Source organism: Geotrypetes seraphini, chromosome 12 (assembly GCF_902459505.1).
Source record: "Geotrypetes seraphini chromosome 12, aGeoSer1.1, whole genome shotgun sequence".
In the NCBI taxonomy this organism is placed as follows: domain Eukaryota; kingdom Metazoa; phylum Chordata; class Amphibia; order Gymnophiona; family Dermophiidae; genus Geotrypetes; species Geotrypetes seraphini.
In genome coordinates, this window is record NC_047095.1 from 51,238,104 (window position 1) to 51,255,522 (window position 17,419).

Genomic DNA, 17,419 nt, shown 5'->3' on the forward strand with positions numbered 1-17,419 from the left:
CAATACTATTGTTAACTATTATTGATAACTACCGTTATCTTCGACTACAGACTACAAAGCCTTCAGGAGAGATATTAAAACCATACTCTTCAAAAAACACATAAAACCTATCCAGCACGACCAATCCCAACCCAATATCTAACACTCTATTTACCCTTAGATCTCTCTAATACTCTTTTATCTACCAAACGTTATCTAAAACCCATAATTTCACCCTATTCTTATCTCCTAAAGACCTCCACTTCCCTTTGGTAACTCTTTACCCAATATATATTACCTTAAAAATGCAATGTCATCGCTTATTCTATTCCTTCAAATTTTGAATGTAATTTTTGTTTTAGTTTGAATGTAATCCACCTTGAACCGCAAGGTAAAGGCAGAATAGAAATCACAAATGTAATGTAATTTAACTACAGTACTAATAATTCTTGATACGACCTTAGGATTTCTTAACAATCGTTACATAAGGAACTGTGCGCCAAAGGTCTTGAATCATACTCGAAAACACTTTGGGCCTGATTCTTTAAACTGCACCTTATCTCCGAGGCACTGCTTGACTTGGTTGTCAATCAACCAGAGGTGCCATTTACGGAATCATGCTTACCAGTGCCTATCTTCACTTGGGCATCACTTGGCTTCCTAATTTAGGCTCCGGTATAATAGGCCAGGATTTTTCTGGCCTAACACAGATGCCTAACGACGCCTAAATCATACCGTACTTATTTTCCACCCCTAACCATGTCCACTTTTGAGGTAGGTGCCGCTCACGTGGAACGCTTAATTGTTTTTTAATGAACTTTTAATGGTGTGGTCAATTACCATGCCAATTAAGCTCATTATTGAGTTTTGAGTTCTGTGTGGAACTCGGCTAGGCATCCCCAATTAGGGTACATAGCGGCACCTATCTTAGGCACTTATCTTAGGCACAGTTTATAGAATCTGGCCCTTTGTACCTAACCCTGAAGCGTAGAAAGGAAACTGCTGACTTCACTTGAATTGTAGAAGGCACACAGATGAGTTCTTAGCTCCTGTGTATTTATGTCGCATAGATATTTAAATGTCTCTCGTATCTCCCCTCTCCCACCTTTCCTCCAAAGAATTGAGATCTCTAAGTCTATCCCTGTAGGCCTTATGACAGTCCCGGCTCTGTCAGAATTCGGGTCCGTGTCTGGAGGGCCTCCAAGCATGTGCGTGCTCGAAGGCCTTCCAGGCGCGGCTCCCAAGCTCTGGATAGAAGATGAGGTTTGTGGTGGGGGGGGGGAAGTAGGGTGGGAGTGGAATGGAGTGGGGTCACATGTTCTCTTTTTTTTCCATAAAATATATGGTAACCCTACACAAGGCATCCCTTACTGTATGAATCTGCTATTTACTTTAAGGATCGTTGTTAGCAATTGGTTTCTAACAAGATATTTTAGGCTTTCTTACTCTATGGCATTTGCCTTGGTAAAAATCTGGAATGATCTTCCTTCAGAAATTAGACTTCTTCCGTCCTTGATATTTCTCAGGAAAACTTTGCCGACGTGTCTTTCCCAGAAATTTTAATTAGATAAATAAGGGACTATAACTTCTGGCCAATCACAGCTTTTCCTTTGTCTTTCTAATTAACTTTGTGAACCGGATCGAGTCCCTAGTGGGAATGACCCAATATATAAGACTAAGGTTCGGATTGGATTGGATTTCAGAACAACACAGACACTGCACAGTAACTATGAAAAGAATACCAGGACAGTGAGAACTTCTGATAAAGGAAAATACTATAGACCTTTCCATGGAAGATTCTTTCATATGACGGTATATTACTGTTCTATCTACATACTAGCTACTCTGCCATTCTCTCCTAGAAAAAGAAGCATGTGGGTGGAAGAGTGAGTGTCGCGTGCCCTAGGGTGTCTTTAGCCAGTTCACTTGAAATCCAGGGTCTGTCCTGTCCTATCACCCAGCAGCAATAGAACGCTTGTTCCCTGAAGGCCCGGCACACTGCCAGCAGCAGGTGTTGGGCTCTCCTCTGGGAAGAAGGCAGCAGGCACGGGCACTGATGTGTGCCTAAGACAAGATGTTGCAAATCTGCTCTCGTAACGAACAGTGACAGCATCTGGGACAAGTGCTGCGAGTCACAATTCTGCATCCACTAAAAACCAGTTGCCATCTCTTTCATAGCAATAAATTAAAATATCATTCTGAAGTGAGAGCTGGTTTCACGAAGCAAAAACAAAACAATGCTGAGGCCCGTATGTTGTCAGCTGGATATCCGGTACGACGGAGAGAATGGTTGGTAATTTCAGGCGCGCTCTCTGAAGGCTTTTTCAAGATGCAATTTTACCTTGTCCTAAAAGAAAATACAGACACAGAGTTTGGGTTTACAGAGTGGCTGATGGTTAAGACTTTTTCCCGGCCCAGGGCCAGCTTTGTGAGTACAGCAGTATTTTTGAGGCTATTTCTATAACAGAGACTAACTATAAACACTGGTTATGGCACCTATGCTTCTTTATATAATACCAGTGCAAGGGGCAGAAAACCTGTGTAAATCCAGGCATAACCTAAAACCACTCAACCCAGCGGTATAAATAACTTAATCAGAAAAATACTATGTAATACCACTTATTCAAAACAGTACACATCAGCGTTGCAAGCCCTAAAAACTTTAAGGCTTTTGTGGGGCCTCAGAATCGGAGCCTACGCATGACTGTTAGATCACAGACTGAGATGATCTGCGTAGTTATACCACTCCTGCTCCAATCACTGGCTCACTCGTTTTTACTTTTTTAGTTGTATTTGCTCGTTTTTTCCTCGTTTTGTTATATTTTTACCCTTCACCAGTACTATGAATAAATTATTACTTCAAAAACAGTAAAGTGCGCTGGTTTTCCAAAAATTTGAAAAAATAGACCAAACTTATCTCATCGCTAGTGGTCTTCACTGTCAAAGTCTGCAGACAGGCATTCCGATACGACATTAAATGTCTGCAGACTTTGACAGTGAAGACCACTAGCGATGAGATAAGTTTGGTCTATTTTTTCAAATTTTTGGAAAACCAGCACACTTTACTGTTTTTGAAGTAATAATTTATTCATAGTATTGGTGAAGGGTAAAAATATAACAAAACGAGGAAAAAAAGAGCAAATACAACTAAAAAAGTAAAAACGAGTGAGCCAATGATTGGAGCAGGAGTGGTATAACTACGCGGATCATCTCAGTCTGTGATCTAACAGTCATGCGTAGGCTCCGATTCTGAGGCCCCACAAAAGCCTTAAAGTTTTTAGGGCTTGTAACGCTGATGTGTACTGTTTTGAATAAGTGGTATTACATAGTATTTTTGTGATTAAATCCAGGCATAACCACTTATACTAGCCTTATAACTGGTGGGAATGCCTGGGCTTGGTAGTATGAATGAACATGTGTAATATTCTACTCATGCTCCAGGGCTTCTCAACCTAGTCCTCAGGGTACACTAAACCCCTCAGGTTTTTAGGATATCTACAATGAATATGCATGAGAGACTAGGGGACACTCAATGAAGTTATAGGGAAATACTTTTAAAATCAATAGGAGGAAAAATTTTTTTCACTCAGAGAACAGTTAAGCTCTGGCATGCATTACCAGAAGTTGTGGTAAGAGTGGATAACTTAGCTGGTTTTAAGAAAGGTTTGGACAAGTTCCTGGAGGAAAAGTCCAAAGTCTGTTATTGAGACAGACATGGGGGAAGCCGCTGCTTGCCCTGGATCAGTAGCATGGAATGTTGCTACTCCTTGGGTTTTGGCCAGGTACTAAGGCCCTGGATTGGACACCGTGAGAATGGGCTACTGGGCTTGAACATTGGTCCGACCCAGTAAGGCTATTCTTATGTTCTTATGTGAGCCAAGTATAGGACAATCAAGCGATTGCAACATCACTGATAAGGTTGGCTCTGAGGCATTATGACATCACAGTCTCAGCTCTGGAATGTTGTTCTCATTGGGGTTCTAGAGTCTTGCTATTCCTTGAGATGCTGGAATGTTGCTACTCCTTGGGTTTTGGCCAGGTACTAGGGCCTTGGATTGGCCACCGTGAGAGACGGGCTACTGGGCTTGATGGACCATTGGACTGACCCAGTAAGGCTATTCTTATGTTCTTATCCAAAAGTAAAGGTTCTAACTTTAAAAAAAATCTAACTTTGTTCAGATGGGGGATTATGTTAAGGAATTGTTGTTTGAATGGAAACATCTGGAAGAAGTAGGAAACTGCGGGCTGACCTTTTCAATGCTTTTCTAGAATCAGGAGTTGTAACGGAGGACTGGAGAAGGGTAGATGTGGTCTCTTTCCATAAAAGTGGAAGTAAGAAAGAAGTACGGAACTACAGGCCGGTAAGTTTGACTTCTGTGGTAAGTAAATTAATGGAAACGCTTTTAAAACAGAAAATAGTGAAATTTCTGGGATCTAGTGCAGTGTTTTTCAACCTTTTTTACACCCACGGACCGGCAGAAATATAAAAATTATTCTGTGGACCGGCATTGGTCCGTGGACAGGCGGTTGAAGAACACTGGGCTAAGTCGTGGGCCGGACCCCACCCATCTCTACCCAATCTCCACCCCAGACCCCGCCCCCATAATAGTACTAATCGCACCTTGCACGTCCCGCGCTTCATCTGGAAGCCTTCCCTCTGACGTTGCGACGTCAGAGAGAAGGCTTCCGGTTCAGGCGCAGGATGCCCGTAGGAGCCACTGCCCCTGGCTTTGTGCGCTGAATCGGTTAGGAAGAGGGAGCTGGCTGGAAGATAACGCCGCATCGATCGCACCGTGGACCGGCGGTTGAAGAACACTGTTTTGGGCCTGATGCACGTGCTGGCCCTGTGGACCGGCAGGAAATTTCTGTGGACCGGCACTGGTCCATGGAGCGGTGGTTGAAGAACACTGATCTAGTGGATTATAGGACTCGAGGCAACATAGATTCACTAGATGCAGGTCTTGGATTTCTTTGACTGGGTGACTAGAGAATTGGATAGTGGAAGTGTGATAGATGTGGTGTATTTAGATTTTAGCAAAGCCTTCGACAGTGTTCTACACAGGCGTCTAATAAATAAAATGGGTGTCCTCGGGATGGGACCCCCAGGTGACAGATTGGGCCAAGAACTGGTTGAGTGGAGGTCAATGAAGATCTCTCTGAGGAAAGGTTTGGTTCTTGGGCCTGTTCTTTTTAACATTTTGTAAGCAATATTGCTGAAGGGCTGTCATGTAAGATTTGCCTCCTTGCGGATGATCCCAAAATCTGCAATAGACACCTCCCCCCCCCACCCTTTGATGGTGTTAATAACATGAGAAAGGACCTAGTGAAGCTTCAAGAATGGTCTGAAATTTGGCAGCTAAGATTTAATGCTAGGAAATGAAAGGTCATGCATTTGGGCTGCAAAAACCTGAGGGAACGATGCAGTTTACGGGTGAAGAACTTTTGTGTAAGAGAGAGGAATGGGACTTGGGTGATAGTATGTGATTATCTTAAGGTGACCAAACAGGTCAAAAAGGTGACAGTGAAAGCTGGTGTCAGGTCAAAAGCGCGCCGGGACAAAGGCATGCCCAGACAATTGAGCGCAGTGCGCGCCGCCGCGCCGCTCTAAATTACTGTTTTTAGCGCTCCGACGGGGGGGCGTGGGGGGGAACCCCCCCACTTTACTTAATAGACATCACGCCGCGTTGTGGGGGCATTGTGGGGGACGTGGGGGGTTGTAACCCCCCACATTTTACTGAAAACTTCACTTTTTCCCTGTTTTTAGGGAAAAAGTTCAGTTTACAGTAAAATGTGGAGGGTTACAACCCCCCAAACCCCCCATAACGCCGGCGCGATGTCTATAAACTGGGGGGGTTCCCCAACAAAACCCCCCGTCGGAGCCCCTAAAAACTGTAATTTAGAGCGGCGCGGTGGCACGCGCTGTGTTCAATTGTCAGCGCGCGCTTTTGTCTTTCGCGCCGTTGTCTATGAACCGCAAAAGCTAGAAGGATGGTATGGTGCATAGGGAGAAGTATGGCTAATAGGAAAAGACTCTGGTGAGACCTCATTTAGAATATTGTGTACAATTCTGGAGACCACACCTTCAAAAAGATATAAACAGGATGGAGTCAGTCCAGAGCAGTGGTTCCCAAACCTGTCCTGGGGGACCCCCAGCCAGTCAGGTTTTTAAGATATCCCTAATGAATATGCATGACAGAGATTTGCATATAATGGAAGTGACAGGTATGCAAATCTCTCTCATGCATATTCATTAGGGATATCTTGAAAACCTGACTGGCTGGGGGTCCCCCAGGACAGATTTGGGAACCACTGGTCCAGAGGAAGGCTACTCAAATGGTCAGTGGTGTTCATCATAAGGCATATAGGGACAGACTTAAAGATCTTAATATGTATATTTTGGAGACAAGGCAGGAGAGTGGAGCTATGATAGAGATGTTTAAACACTTACATGGCATAAATGCGCACAAGGCATGTCTCTTTCATTTGAAAAGAAGCTTAGGAACGAGAGGGCCTAGGATGAAGTTAAGAGGTGATAGGCTTAGGAGTAATCTAAGGAAATACTTTTTTACAGAAAGGGTGGTAGATGCGTGGAGTAGGCTCCCTGTAGAGGTGGTGGAAACAAAGACTGTGTGTGAGTTCAAGAAAGCGTGGAACAGGCACGTGGGATCTCTTAAGGAGAGGAGGAGATAGTGGATGCTGTGGATGGGTAGAATGAATGGGCCATTTGGCCTTTATCTGCCAACATATTGCCATGTTTCTATGTTTATCTCATTAGCTACCTGGATAGTGGCTTGAACATTAACGTATCCAGAGAGCACATTTGTTCACTGCTTTATCTGGATTTTTGTAAATTATTATTATTGTTCTGGCCATTATTAAAATCATTTTTAAAAAAAATTGCCAAGTTCCACCGTTCAATATCAGCCCGTGTGTTTCTGAACATGTGGCACACAAAAGAAATGTTTCAGTATCAGACACCTTTGGCCCCTCCCACTGCATCCCAACAGGTCTAGAGCGATCGTTTTTTACGATAGGTAAAACCCGATGCTAAATAGCCAAGCGATGTTAGTGCATCAGTCTTTTTTGCCTTCACATACTGTTGATATTTTCTACTCCATCAGATCTTTCTAAAGATTGTTGCTCGCTCGCTCCACCTACTGACTGGGGACTGTGACACAGGGACCAGGAGTTAGATGGGGTAGAAATAGCAAGACTGTCATCAGCAGCAGTTATGACCCACCACATTTTTGTGAAAGAAACCCTCTTATTAATCAATCAGCACACTTACTAAGCAGTGTGCAAGGTAATACAATCATAACAAATTCTCTGTTATAAAGTAACACCACATTTTTGTACAGGTGGTCACATTTTCTCATCATACCTTATGCTGCAGCACACTAGTCGGGTATCTCTGCCTTGAGCAATTGAAATCAATCTAACTATAGTAAAACCTTGGATTGCAAGTAACTTGGTTTGCAAGTGTTTTGTAAGACAAGCAAAACATTTTATTAAATTTTAACTTGATATACAAGCAATATTTTGCAATACGAGTACATACAGTATACACGCGTCACATCATCACAACTGAGCCGATGGTTCTTCTCTCTCTGACGCTGCGGGAGTGTAGTGACTGTTCTAAATGAGTGAGGTTTTGCAATACGAGTACATTCAGTAGTTTGTATTAAAGTTTTGGGTTGTGGAACGAATCGTCTGAGTTTCCGTTATTTCCTATGGGGAAATTCGCTTTGATATTCGAGTGCTTTGGATTACAAGCAGGCTTCTGGAACGAATTATGCTCGCAAACCAAGGTTTTACTGTATCTCATGGTTTTGTTGGGGTTTTTGGGTTTTTTTTTTTTCCAGAAAATCAGATTGGTTGCTTGCATGCAAACTCACACTATATAATAGGTAGATCATGAAAACACTCTGCAAGCAGGAAAAGTCTTTCAGATCTGGATGAGTCTACCAGATGTCCGGGGAGCCAGGCTGGTATGAGCAACAGGCAAGAGTAATTGCTCGCACTGGCAAAGATTTTTAAGAGTTAAGGGGGGGGGGGGCGGGGAAGGGAGGGTGCAAACGTGGTGTGGGAGGGGGATGAAGAGGTGCCCAGGCTGGTTCACCCCTCCCCTTTCCATACTGTCTAGCATCCCAGTATGTTAGACTGAGGCAAGATATGGAAATCTTGCACCGAGTCTGGTATCAGCACCATTCTACCCTTGATGGGTCGGGCCCTGGGACTAGAAAAGGGATTATAGCTCTGAGGAACTTGTGAGCGCCACCCCCACTGGGGAAGCGGACAGGTTGCTCGCAGTATGACCGTTGTACAGGTCAGAGAGTCCCTGAAGAGAGCGACAATGGGTTTGCATCCCATGCCCGGTGTCCTAAGTGCCAGTCCACCCCAGCGAGCCTGCTTCATATGTTTTGGTCCTGTGACCGACTTCAGACCTTTTGGTCTTTTGTTGCTCTGTATTTACAAACTGTATTGAGTAAGCCGATTCCTCTGCGGGCGGATATTTTGTTTATTTCCCAAGTTATTACATTGGGCTTGTCTAGAGGGGGTAACATTTATTGGCCAGAAAATGTATCCTTGTGTTGTGGCGTCAACCTGAGGCGCCCACAGTAACAATATGGAGAAATGAACTGTTTACTTTATTAAAATTTGAATACTTGGATGTACCTAAGGGGTGGCCCTGGCGGAAATTTTAGAGCCAGAAGTTCTCTCCTGAACTTTTGACACTGGAGTGCTGGGGTGGGGGAGGTGAGGGGGGTGGTTTGGGTCAAGTGGGTCTTCTGGGTGTGGGGGTGTGGGGGGGTTTGGATCTTCTAGGCCTCTGGGAAGGATCAACTCGGAGATCCTTGCGTTGTCTGCTGTTGACTTTATACTGTTGTTCTCTTTGGCGTATATGTTTGTAATATGAAAAATTTTCAATAAAAAATATTTCCCCCCCCCCAAAAAAAAAAAAAGTGAGACTCAGCACTTACAACCCCAGTGAAAGGCAGCCCAGGAAGCAGACTCTATACCGAGAACTCAAACAAACATCATAGTTCTTTCAGATTGAGAAGATTTTATAAGACCTGTTTTGGTGGATATCCACGATGTTATGAATATATCCAATAATAGTTTAAGCCTTAAAGCAAGCTCTGCTTTGGCTGGACAGTCGATATTTCCACTCTGAGAGAATACATTTATATGCTTTAATAATGTCATGACTGGATGATGTGCCTTGTTTGGATTCTGATTTAAATAATTTTAATAATTCATGAGTTTAGTTAATATCCATATTCCACTTAAAACAAATTGTGATTGTCTACTAATTTCTTTGGATACAATATTTGCAACCTTGTTATGCTAAAGAAGGCATTATAGAAATATGAGTATTTATTTGGTTTAACATTCTGAAGAGATTAAAAAGTGAGGCTTTTTTTTGAAAGGCATAACCTGCACATAGTTATTTTAACCGCTGTGATTAGTTTACTCAGAGCTAAAAGCAAGCGCATTCATAATGTGTGAAATATATTCTTGGGGTTCAGTTTTCAAAGGAAATTACCGAGGTGGGAGCGACTCCTAGCAGTTCTCCCCCAAATAGTGGCACTATCAGATTACTGCTGGGGCAGTCCTAGGGTGGTATCAGGGAGTCACCCGTATAGCGACCTGGTTAATCCCCCCTTTCACTAAGCCATGGTAGAGGTTTATACTGTGGCGAAAAGCGCTAAATGCTCCGATACTCACAGCATAGGGTCTGAGTTTGGTCGAGGGTGAAGGAGTGATGACACTTGAGTGCTGAGTGCCGGTCACGGAGGTGTTCGATAGTCTGGTTTGTTTTATTTGGTTTATTGATGTCTGTTATTGAGGCATCTTGTGTGACTTATGGAATTTTATATTTTGATGTATAATAATAAATTTAATAATAATTTATTTCTTGCATACCGCCAAACCAGTAAAAGGTTCTAGGCGGTTCACAGCAAGATAAGGCTGAACATCCAGCCGATTTACAATACAAGGAAAGCTATTTCTAGAAGATACATAATGCCAATAGATTAAAAGCATTAGCATTAGAACACTTAAGTTACAAATTTATCAAATAGTTGTGTTTTTAGTAATTTTCTAAAATTATAGTAAGCTGGAACTTCTAGCATAATTTTGCCAAACCAGGTATTCAATTTAGCTGCCTGAAAAGCGAGAGTTCTCTCTAAAAATATCTTAACACGACATATGTATGTGTGGGCTTGGCCAGTTTGGGCCTTAAATAAAATTTGTGTATGAATTAAATGAATAGGTCATCAAATTGAAACTGTAAGCGTTTTTTAAAACCTTTTTTTCTTAAAAAAAAAAAAGGCTGTTAATATATAGACTGTTCAATTAATCTAAACAATATCCTCATATTCTGACTGAATTCATTACAAATGATTAAAGCATCTCAATCAATTCATTCTATACTTCTTAAATGATCCCATCCTTTGTGTTCTAACTTTACATGTTTCTTTTTTTTTATAAATTGTATTTCTTCCCATTACCCATTTGTACCAGTTTGTACTAATTTGTAATAGAACAAAATGATTTGTATGTAATGTCTTATCTTATTTTATTCTGTCCACCCTGCTCTCTTTTTCCTTTTTTTCCTTTTATGTTTTTCTTCTAAATAGAATTGTAACTTTTCCCCTCCTTCCTCCCAATTCAAGTTTGTCTTGTCTCTAAGAATTTTGTCATTTGGTTTGCCCTTTTTGTAATTCACACTTTTCTTTTAATAATTTTGTACATCGCTTAGCAAACCGATTAAGCGATCCATCAAATTCTAATTAACTTGTAACTTTTTATGTATTGGAAACATGTAATAGGCATTGAAATATATAATATTGCGTAAAAATCAAAATCTATTAAACTTGAAACTTATATGTAATTTGATTTGATATGTAAGTATGTAATTTGTTATAGTGTGTCTCTGAAGTGTTTTGTACAATAAGTGTAAATCTTTTATTTTGTGCATTAATATGTAACTCGCCCTGGATAAGGGCAGGTGAGAAATAAACAACAACAAAATTCCTCTACCGCAGCTTAGTAAAAGAGGGCCTAACTTAGGATAGAAAAAAGGCTGAGGCCTTTTTACTAAAGTGTAGTGCATTTTAACAGAATTATCATGCGCTATATGTAAAAGAAGCCTATAGGTATAAAATGGACTTCTTAGTATTTAGCATGCGCTAACAGAATTAGCATGTGTTAAGATGTAGGCCTACTTTTACTGAGTTCCTATGAATGTCGGGAGCAGCACGGGCCATTCAGCGCGGCTCTCTGCGCTAGAAACTGCTATCGCAGTTTCGTAAAAGAGGGGGTTAGTAAAAGGGCCTCTATGTAGCTATTCAAGTACCACCTCTGAATATCAGCGGTAGTCAGGTAACCATCAGTGGCTGCTCCAGGCCCGGATATTCACTGCCAGTAACCAGATAGGGGCTGGTAGGGAATGTTAGGTCCATTTCAGTGAGCTGCTGGGCTGAATATTGACTGATCGATACTTTGAATTTATTGCAGCTTTTTAGAATCTGGTAGATATGTGCTTAATTCCTTCATCAACAGGGAAATAGTTTTCAGCTTTGCTTTTATAATGCTTACTCTTTTGGATGGCAACTTTTAAAGCTGTTCCCTGGTTAAATCTGTGTTTGAAAATTGTTCACCCTGGTAAGAGCGAGTTCCTCAACACGTAGGATTCCATCTTTCTTTTACATGTGGTGTTCCACAGAGCAGGCTTGAAGCAACTTGTATAGATGTGTTATTGCGATGGAAAAGAACATACCTGCAGAAAAAGGAGGAGCAGATACTAGAGAGTTGCGTGGGGACAGAAATCCCACCCATCCCCGCACGTCCCCGTCAGGATCCTCTCCGTCCCCACCATCCCCGTCAGGATCCAATCTGTCCCCACCCATCCACGCAAGGAATTACCTCCATCCCCGCCCGTCCCCATAAAAAGCAGCAATTATTTCTGACAGGATGATCAATTCCACAGTTTCTTTTGTGTTTGCGCTGCTGTTTTCCGTGTGGAATCTCTTTGGTGGAACCCTTTTTTGTTTTCTGTTCAGGTAATTAACTTATAAACCCCCTCTTTTACTAAGGCTGACGTGTCCATTATATTATATGGACAAACCCTGCTTCCAAAGCCTTCCATCCCCATGGGAGTCCCGTTGGTTAGAGGGGGGTCCTCGTGGAAGTCCCATGGGCCAGAGGGGGGTCCCCGTGGGAGTCCCGGGGGCCAGAGGGGGATTCCCGTGGGTTAGGGGGGATTCCCTTGGGACCCCCGTAGGACTCGCGGGATTCCCGCGATCCCCGTTCCCGTGCAGACCTCTAGCAGATACATTCTGGTATTTTTCCATGGGCAATTTTTAAAGTGAAAGCATACTTGCTCTGGAAAATTGGTATATGTCCAGAGATGAAAAGTCCCTGTGGACTGCCTCACCCATGCCTCTTCGTTGTTCTGCCCTCTGTCCCTCCACCCCACCCCTCTACACCAACTGTCCAAGGATCTCTTTTGTGCATTTCTGTTTTCCGGTCCTTGCAGGGTATCCTATCCATTTAACATTTCTTCTCACTCCATATTCACCATCCATTTTCCCTTTGTCTTCCTTATTTATTTATTTAATTCATTTTCTGTCCCATTCTTCCCAAAGAGCTCAGAATGGGTTACAGTTTAAACATATGTAATATGCAGTTAACAGGTTATAATTTGTCTTAGTTGCGATACAAGTTTTTAATCTAACGTGATACATACCAAGCTCTATCTGTCCTCCCTCTGCCCCTGTGCCTATTCACATTCTCCCTCCCCCCAAGCATCTGCCCTCTGTATCCCTATCTTCTCTCATATTCACCATGTGCCTTTTTCAGAGTCTCAGTTCTCCCCATTTCTAACATTTCCCCATGTCCCTATTCCTCCCTTTTCCAGTACTGCCCTTCTATGTCCCTGACAATGCCCAGCATCTTTTTCCTGTGTTTCTGTCCCTGTCCCTCTCCTGTCTTCCATTCCTCCCACACAACCTACCCTGGTGCCAGCACTTCTCCCTGTCTATCCCCCCCCCCCCCCCATGGTCTGGCCTCTCTCCCTCCCTTCCTCCCTGAGCCCTGTATCTCTTCCCCTCTCCAACCCACCAATTGATCTTTTTTTCTCCACCTTCTCCTGTCTGCAACTCCTGGGTCTAGCATCTCTCCTCACTCCCTTAGTCTGGCTTCTCTCTCTTCCCTCCCTGGAAGGATCCAACATTTCAGTCTCCATCCCATCCCTACCTGGAAGATTGAACATTTCTTCTCCCCACCCCCACCACCACACCTTTCCCAGATGGATCCAGTATCTCTCCTTTCATCTGATGAGTTCATTATTTCTTGAGTCCTTCCTGGCAGATGTGGCATTTCTCCTCCCCTCCTCTTCCCTAGTAGATCCTGCATCTCTTCTTCTCTGTCACTCCCTCCTGAATGAGATAAGCAGCTCTCAAGTCCCTCTCCCTTTATCTCCTAGATCAGACAATATTTACCCCCCCTCCCCTCCCATGATCCTTCCATCTCTCCCCTTCCGTTTGTTTTTCCCGTTTATGTTACTGACCTATTTTTACATTGTAGTTCTTCCCTTTTTTTAAATCCTATTGTATCTGTAAGTCTCTACTCAATTGTGAGTCTTTAAGTGTTGGTCTTTGTAAAAAAACAAAAAAATGTAAACTTACTTGTTTTTATTGTACACCACCTTGAAACTTTGTCTAAGGCGATTATTCAAATTTGTAATACAACTTGGAAACATGGATCTCTCCCTCTCCACCTGCATCTTCCCAGTCCTTAAATGTGCCTTCGCCGATGAGTGACAACCGCAGTGGTTCAAGCAAGAGGCTTCTGCCTGCATTGAGATTATTGTGAAGTTCATATTTAGGTGCAGAACAGCATCTTCGCCATAGAAATCTCAAAGCCAGTGTTGTGTGCAGGTTTCCTGCGCCTATTCATTGTGCTATGCCTGTAAATTTCTTTCCTTAGTTTTCAAGAGAAAACCGCAGACTATGTACAAGATGCAGGCAATGTTTATTGTACCAAAATAATATGCAGTAATATACAACCTTATTACCAACCAAGGGACCTGACACGGTCCGTGTTTCGGACAGCACACCTTCCTCAGGGGTCCATGGTTAATAAGATGTAAGAGTAACCACAAAGTAAAAGAGGTAACAAACGAATGCCTGTAAAATATGAAACTGCGAAAACCACCGTGTGCTGTCCGAAACACGGACCGTGTCGGGTCCCTTAGTTGGTAATAAGGTTGTTTATTACTACATATTATTTTGGTACAATAAACATTGCCTGCATCTTGTGCAGTTTTCTCTTGGTTTCCTCTTGATGTTTGGCCCACTGCAGACTACGTTGGATTTTTTTCTTTGTTGTTATTTCCTTAGTTTTCTGCACAAGTTTTTGTGCATATAATTGAAATGCGCATAACTCTACACATGGTGACGTGCTGGGTGATGAAAACACTGCCCTTCTGCACCTTGCAAAAATTGAAGCTTGCTAAATTTTTATTTGCAAAAAGCCTTAGCAAGGCACATATTGGATGCAAAAGATTAACACCAATGTGTGCTGGCACACAAGTTTCAAGTTTATTTAAAATTTCTTATACCGCTCAATCAGACTTCTGAGCGATGTATTAAAAAAATACAGCTTTTGTTATATAAAATAAGGGTGAACATTTGACAAATAGATTCACCATAATAAACTCAATCAATGACAGACAGGAACAAATGGAAAAAGGGGAGGAACTACAATATTTTAAAAAGAGAATGATTAAGGAAAAAATTACAGGGAGGGGAAGGATGTTGCCATCTGCGGTCAACATGTGTTTAGCCCTTACAAGGGCAATTAGGTATCGAATGCGTCTTGAAATAGAAATGTTTTTAGCTTTGTTTTAAAATGAAGCAGAAATACTTCTTCACAAATGTAATTAGGAATAGAATCCAAAGCGATGGCGCAAAGTTATTTGATCTTATTGTGTTAATATGCTTCAGAGATGGGACCTCAAGAAGGTTTTGTGTCATAGAACGAAGTGTATTAGATGGACAGTGGGGAATTAGTAAGCTGTTGATAAATTCTGGTTGGTTACTTTTGGCGTGTCTTGAATGTAAGTAATAGAATTTTGTAACCAATCCTGTGTTCAACGGGCAACCGTTGTGCTTCGCGCAGAAGGGGGGAAACGTGGTCATATTTTTTGGCATTAAATTTAATTTTTATTGCGGTGTTTTGCACAATTTGGAGGCGTCACACCGTTTTCTGCTCATATAATTTAATTATATTTAACTTGAATGTGTAATGAAGTGTCATGTGAACTGGCTTGGCGATGCAGTATCTTGGTGATGACTGTCACGTGATAAATTGTTGCCCACTGAAATGTCATCAAACTATGTACACACACAACGCTTAAAATCTGAGCATATCTTACATAGCACTTTACAGGAAGGCATACTCTTAGGCAGAGTCTAGATGGGATTCACAGGTACGAGGGAGAAATCAAAAATTAAAGGCAATTGTTAAATTACACGATAACCGGAACAGAGCTAGCGAAATGCAACGTATGTACTCGTACATTGCCTGTTGGATAGTTCATTCACACACAGTGCAGTGCTCGGCGTTTAGTCGTGTGGCAGCCACGAGGTATTGACTCAGTATGGACATGGCACCATGAATCAACAAAAAGTCTATGAGTCAGTAAAAAGTTTTAAGGCGGGAAGAAAAGGTGTAATCAACACAAGAGCATATTGTTAGGGCGGACGCCTTGATTAGAGAAGACTGATGGATAATAGTGTCTCAGTTGGCTTCAAATCTGGAAATCAGCTGTGGATCTGCATTTGCCGTAATGCATGATGACTTGGGATATAGGAAAGTCTGCGAACGATGGGCTCCCAAACAGCTTACTGACCTGCACGAGCAACAGCGTGTGGAGGCTGCGACCCAATTCCTGAGACTGCATGAAGACGATCCAAGTACTCTGGAGAGAATTGTCATTGTTGACGAGACATGGGTGCATCCCTGCGACCTGGAGAGCAAAAGACAAAGCACGATGAAGAAAAGGAAGCTTCGGGAGCAGAGGAAAAACTTCTCTGCAGGAATGCAGAAGCTAGTTGAACGAAACGAGAAATGCATTATCTTGCATGGGACTATGTGGAAAAGTGATATGTTCAATTGCTCACATTACTTCTATTAAAGCCATTAAATGTATTTTGCCTTTATTTTTTTATTTACCCTAGTATAAGCTATAGAATATTATAAATTATGCATGCATCTCTGACATATATGTGTGAGCACTTACACCAGCTCTGTGTAACATAGATACAGAAAAATGAAGGCAGATAAAGACCATATGGCCTAACTAGACTGCCTAATCATGCCACTTACTATCCCCTCCTCTCCCATAGAAATCCATTGTACTTGTCTCAAGCTTTCTGTGGTTGGCATAAGTGCTAGTGCCTTAATGCTAAGCATGTATTTCACCTAATAGATTCGTGTTTTATAAAAGAATATGCACCTTTCTAGAATAGGTGCCTTCTACTTGCCACAATATAGGCTCACTGTTATAGAATTACTCTCATACTGCTTGGATGCACAACTGAGGGGGTTTGAACTGTTGTTAGATGTCTAATAAATATCAGTGGCCATCTAAATGCAAAGGTCAGGTGTCAAACTTCTGTGCAACCATTTGAAAATGTATTCCATAATTGTCTGCAGAAGTTAACTCAATTATCTCAGATCAGACACAACAAGCAAAAGATCATGTAAGGTTACTAAAAGTCATAAGTTCCATAGAGTTACATTTACTGCATTTATAAACAGATATCTTTTGGCAGGAGAATCAAAGAGACCTCCACAAGGCAAGATATTCTGGGCTTCAATCCATTCAATCTGTGAATTAATTGACTTGGTTTGAACTCTACTGTTTTCTGTTGGAGAATTCACTGTGAACATGTTGTACACATCCCAGATATCAAATAGCAAATGTATTGAAGCCAGATACTGAACTTGAGCCAGAATATTTTCATTAATCAGTCTTGTATGCTTTATGTGAATTGAAAAAAAAAATGGACAAAAAGATAAAGATCAGGGAGCCCACCTAAGTTTGGTTGGGTGGCAGATAACATTGGGCAAAGTCAGTCAAAAAGGCGAATGAGGAATAAAGAGCTGAGGATTTGAGGTTTGAGATTGGAGCAGAGAGGGAGAGGGGAGGAGATTGGAGGGATATGGAGTGCTGATTGGTGGAAACGAAAAGCAGGAAGAAGTTAGAAGGGCAAGTGTGAGGAGAATTGGGCAGAAGAGTTATTTGGGGAGAGCCGAGGAAATGGGTGGTTGGCGAGTAGGGAGCAGAGTTTCCCTCCTGTCCTCCCTTGGGCTGAGGTACTAGGTTAGGGTTTGGAAGGTGGGGATATAGGGGGGGGACGGTCAT

At 42.2% G+C, this 17,419-nt stretch overlaps 1 long non-coding RNA gene across 1 annotated transcript in view; it reads right to left on the minus strand.

The window, feature by feature from the left end:
• Positions 1–368: 368 nt before the first annotated feature.
• LOC117346423 overlaps positions 369–17,419 on the minus strand; it is a 102,460-nt gene continuing 85,409 nt past the window's right edge. The window contains exons 3-4 of the long non-coding RNA XR_004536586.1: positions 15,902–16,018; positions 369–2,326 (exon numbers count right to left, since the gene is read on the minus strand). This is a non-coding gene — a long non-coding RNA (uncharacterized LOC117346423). The remainder of the gene's footprint in view (positions 2,327–15,901; positions 16,019–17,419) is intronic.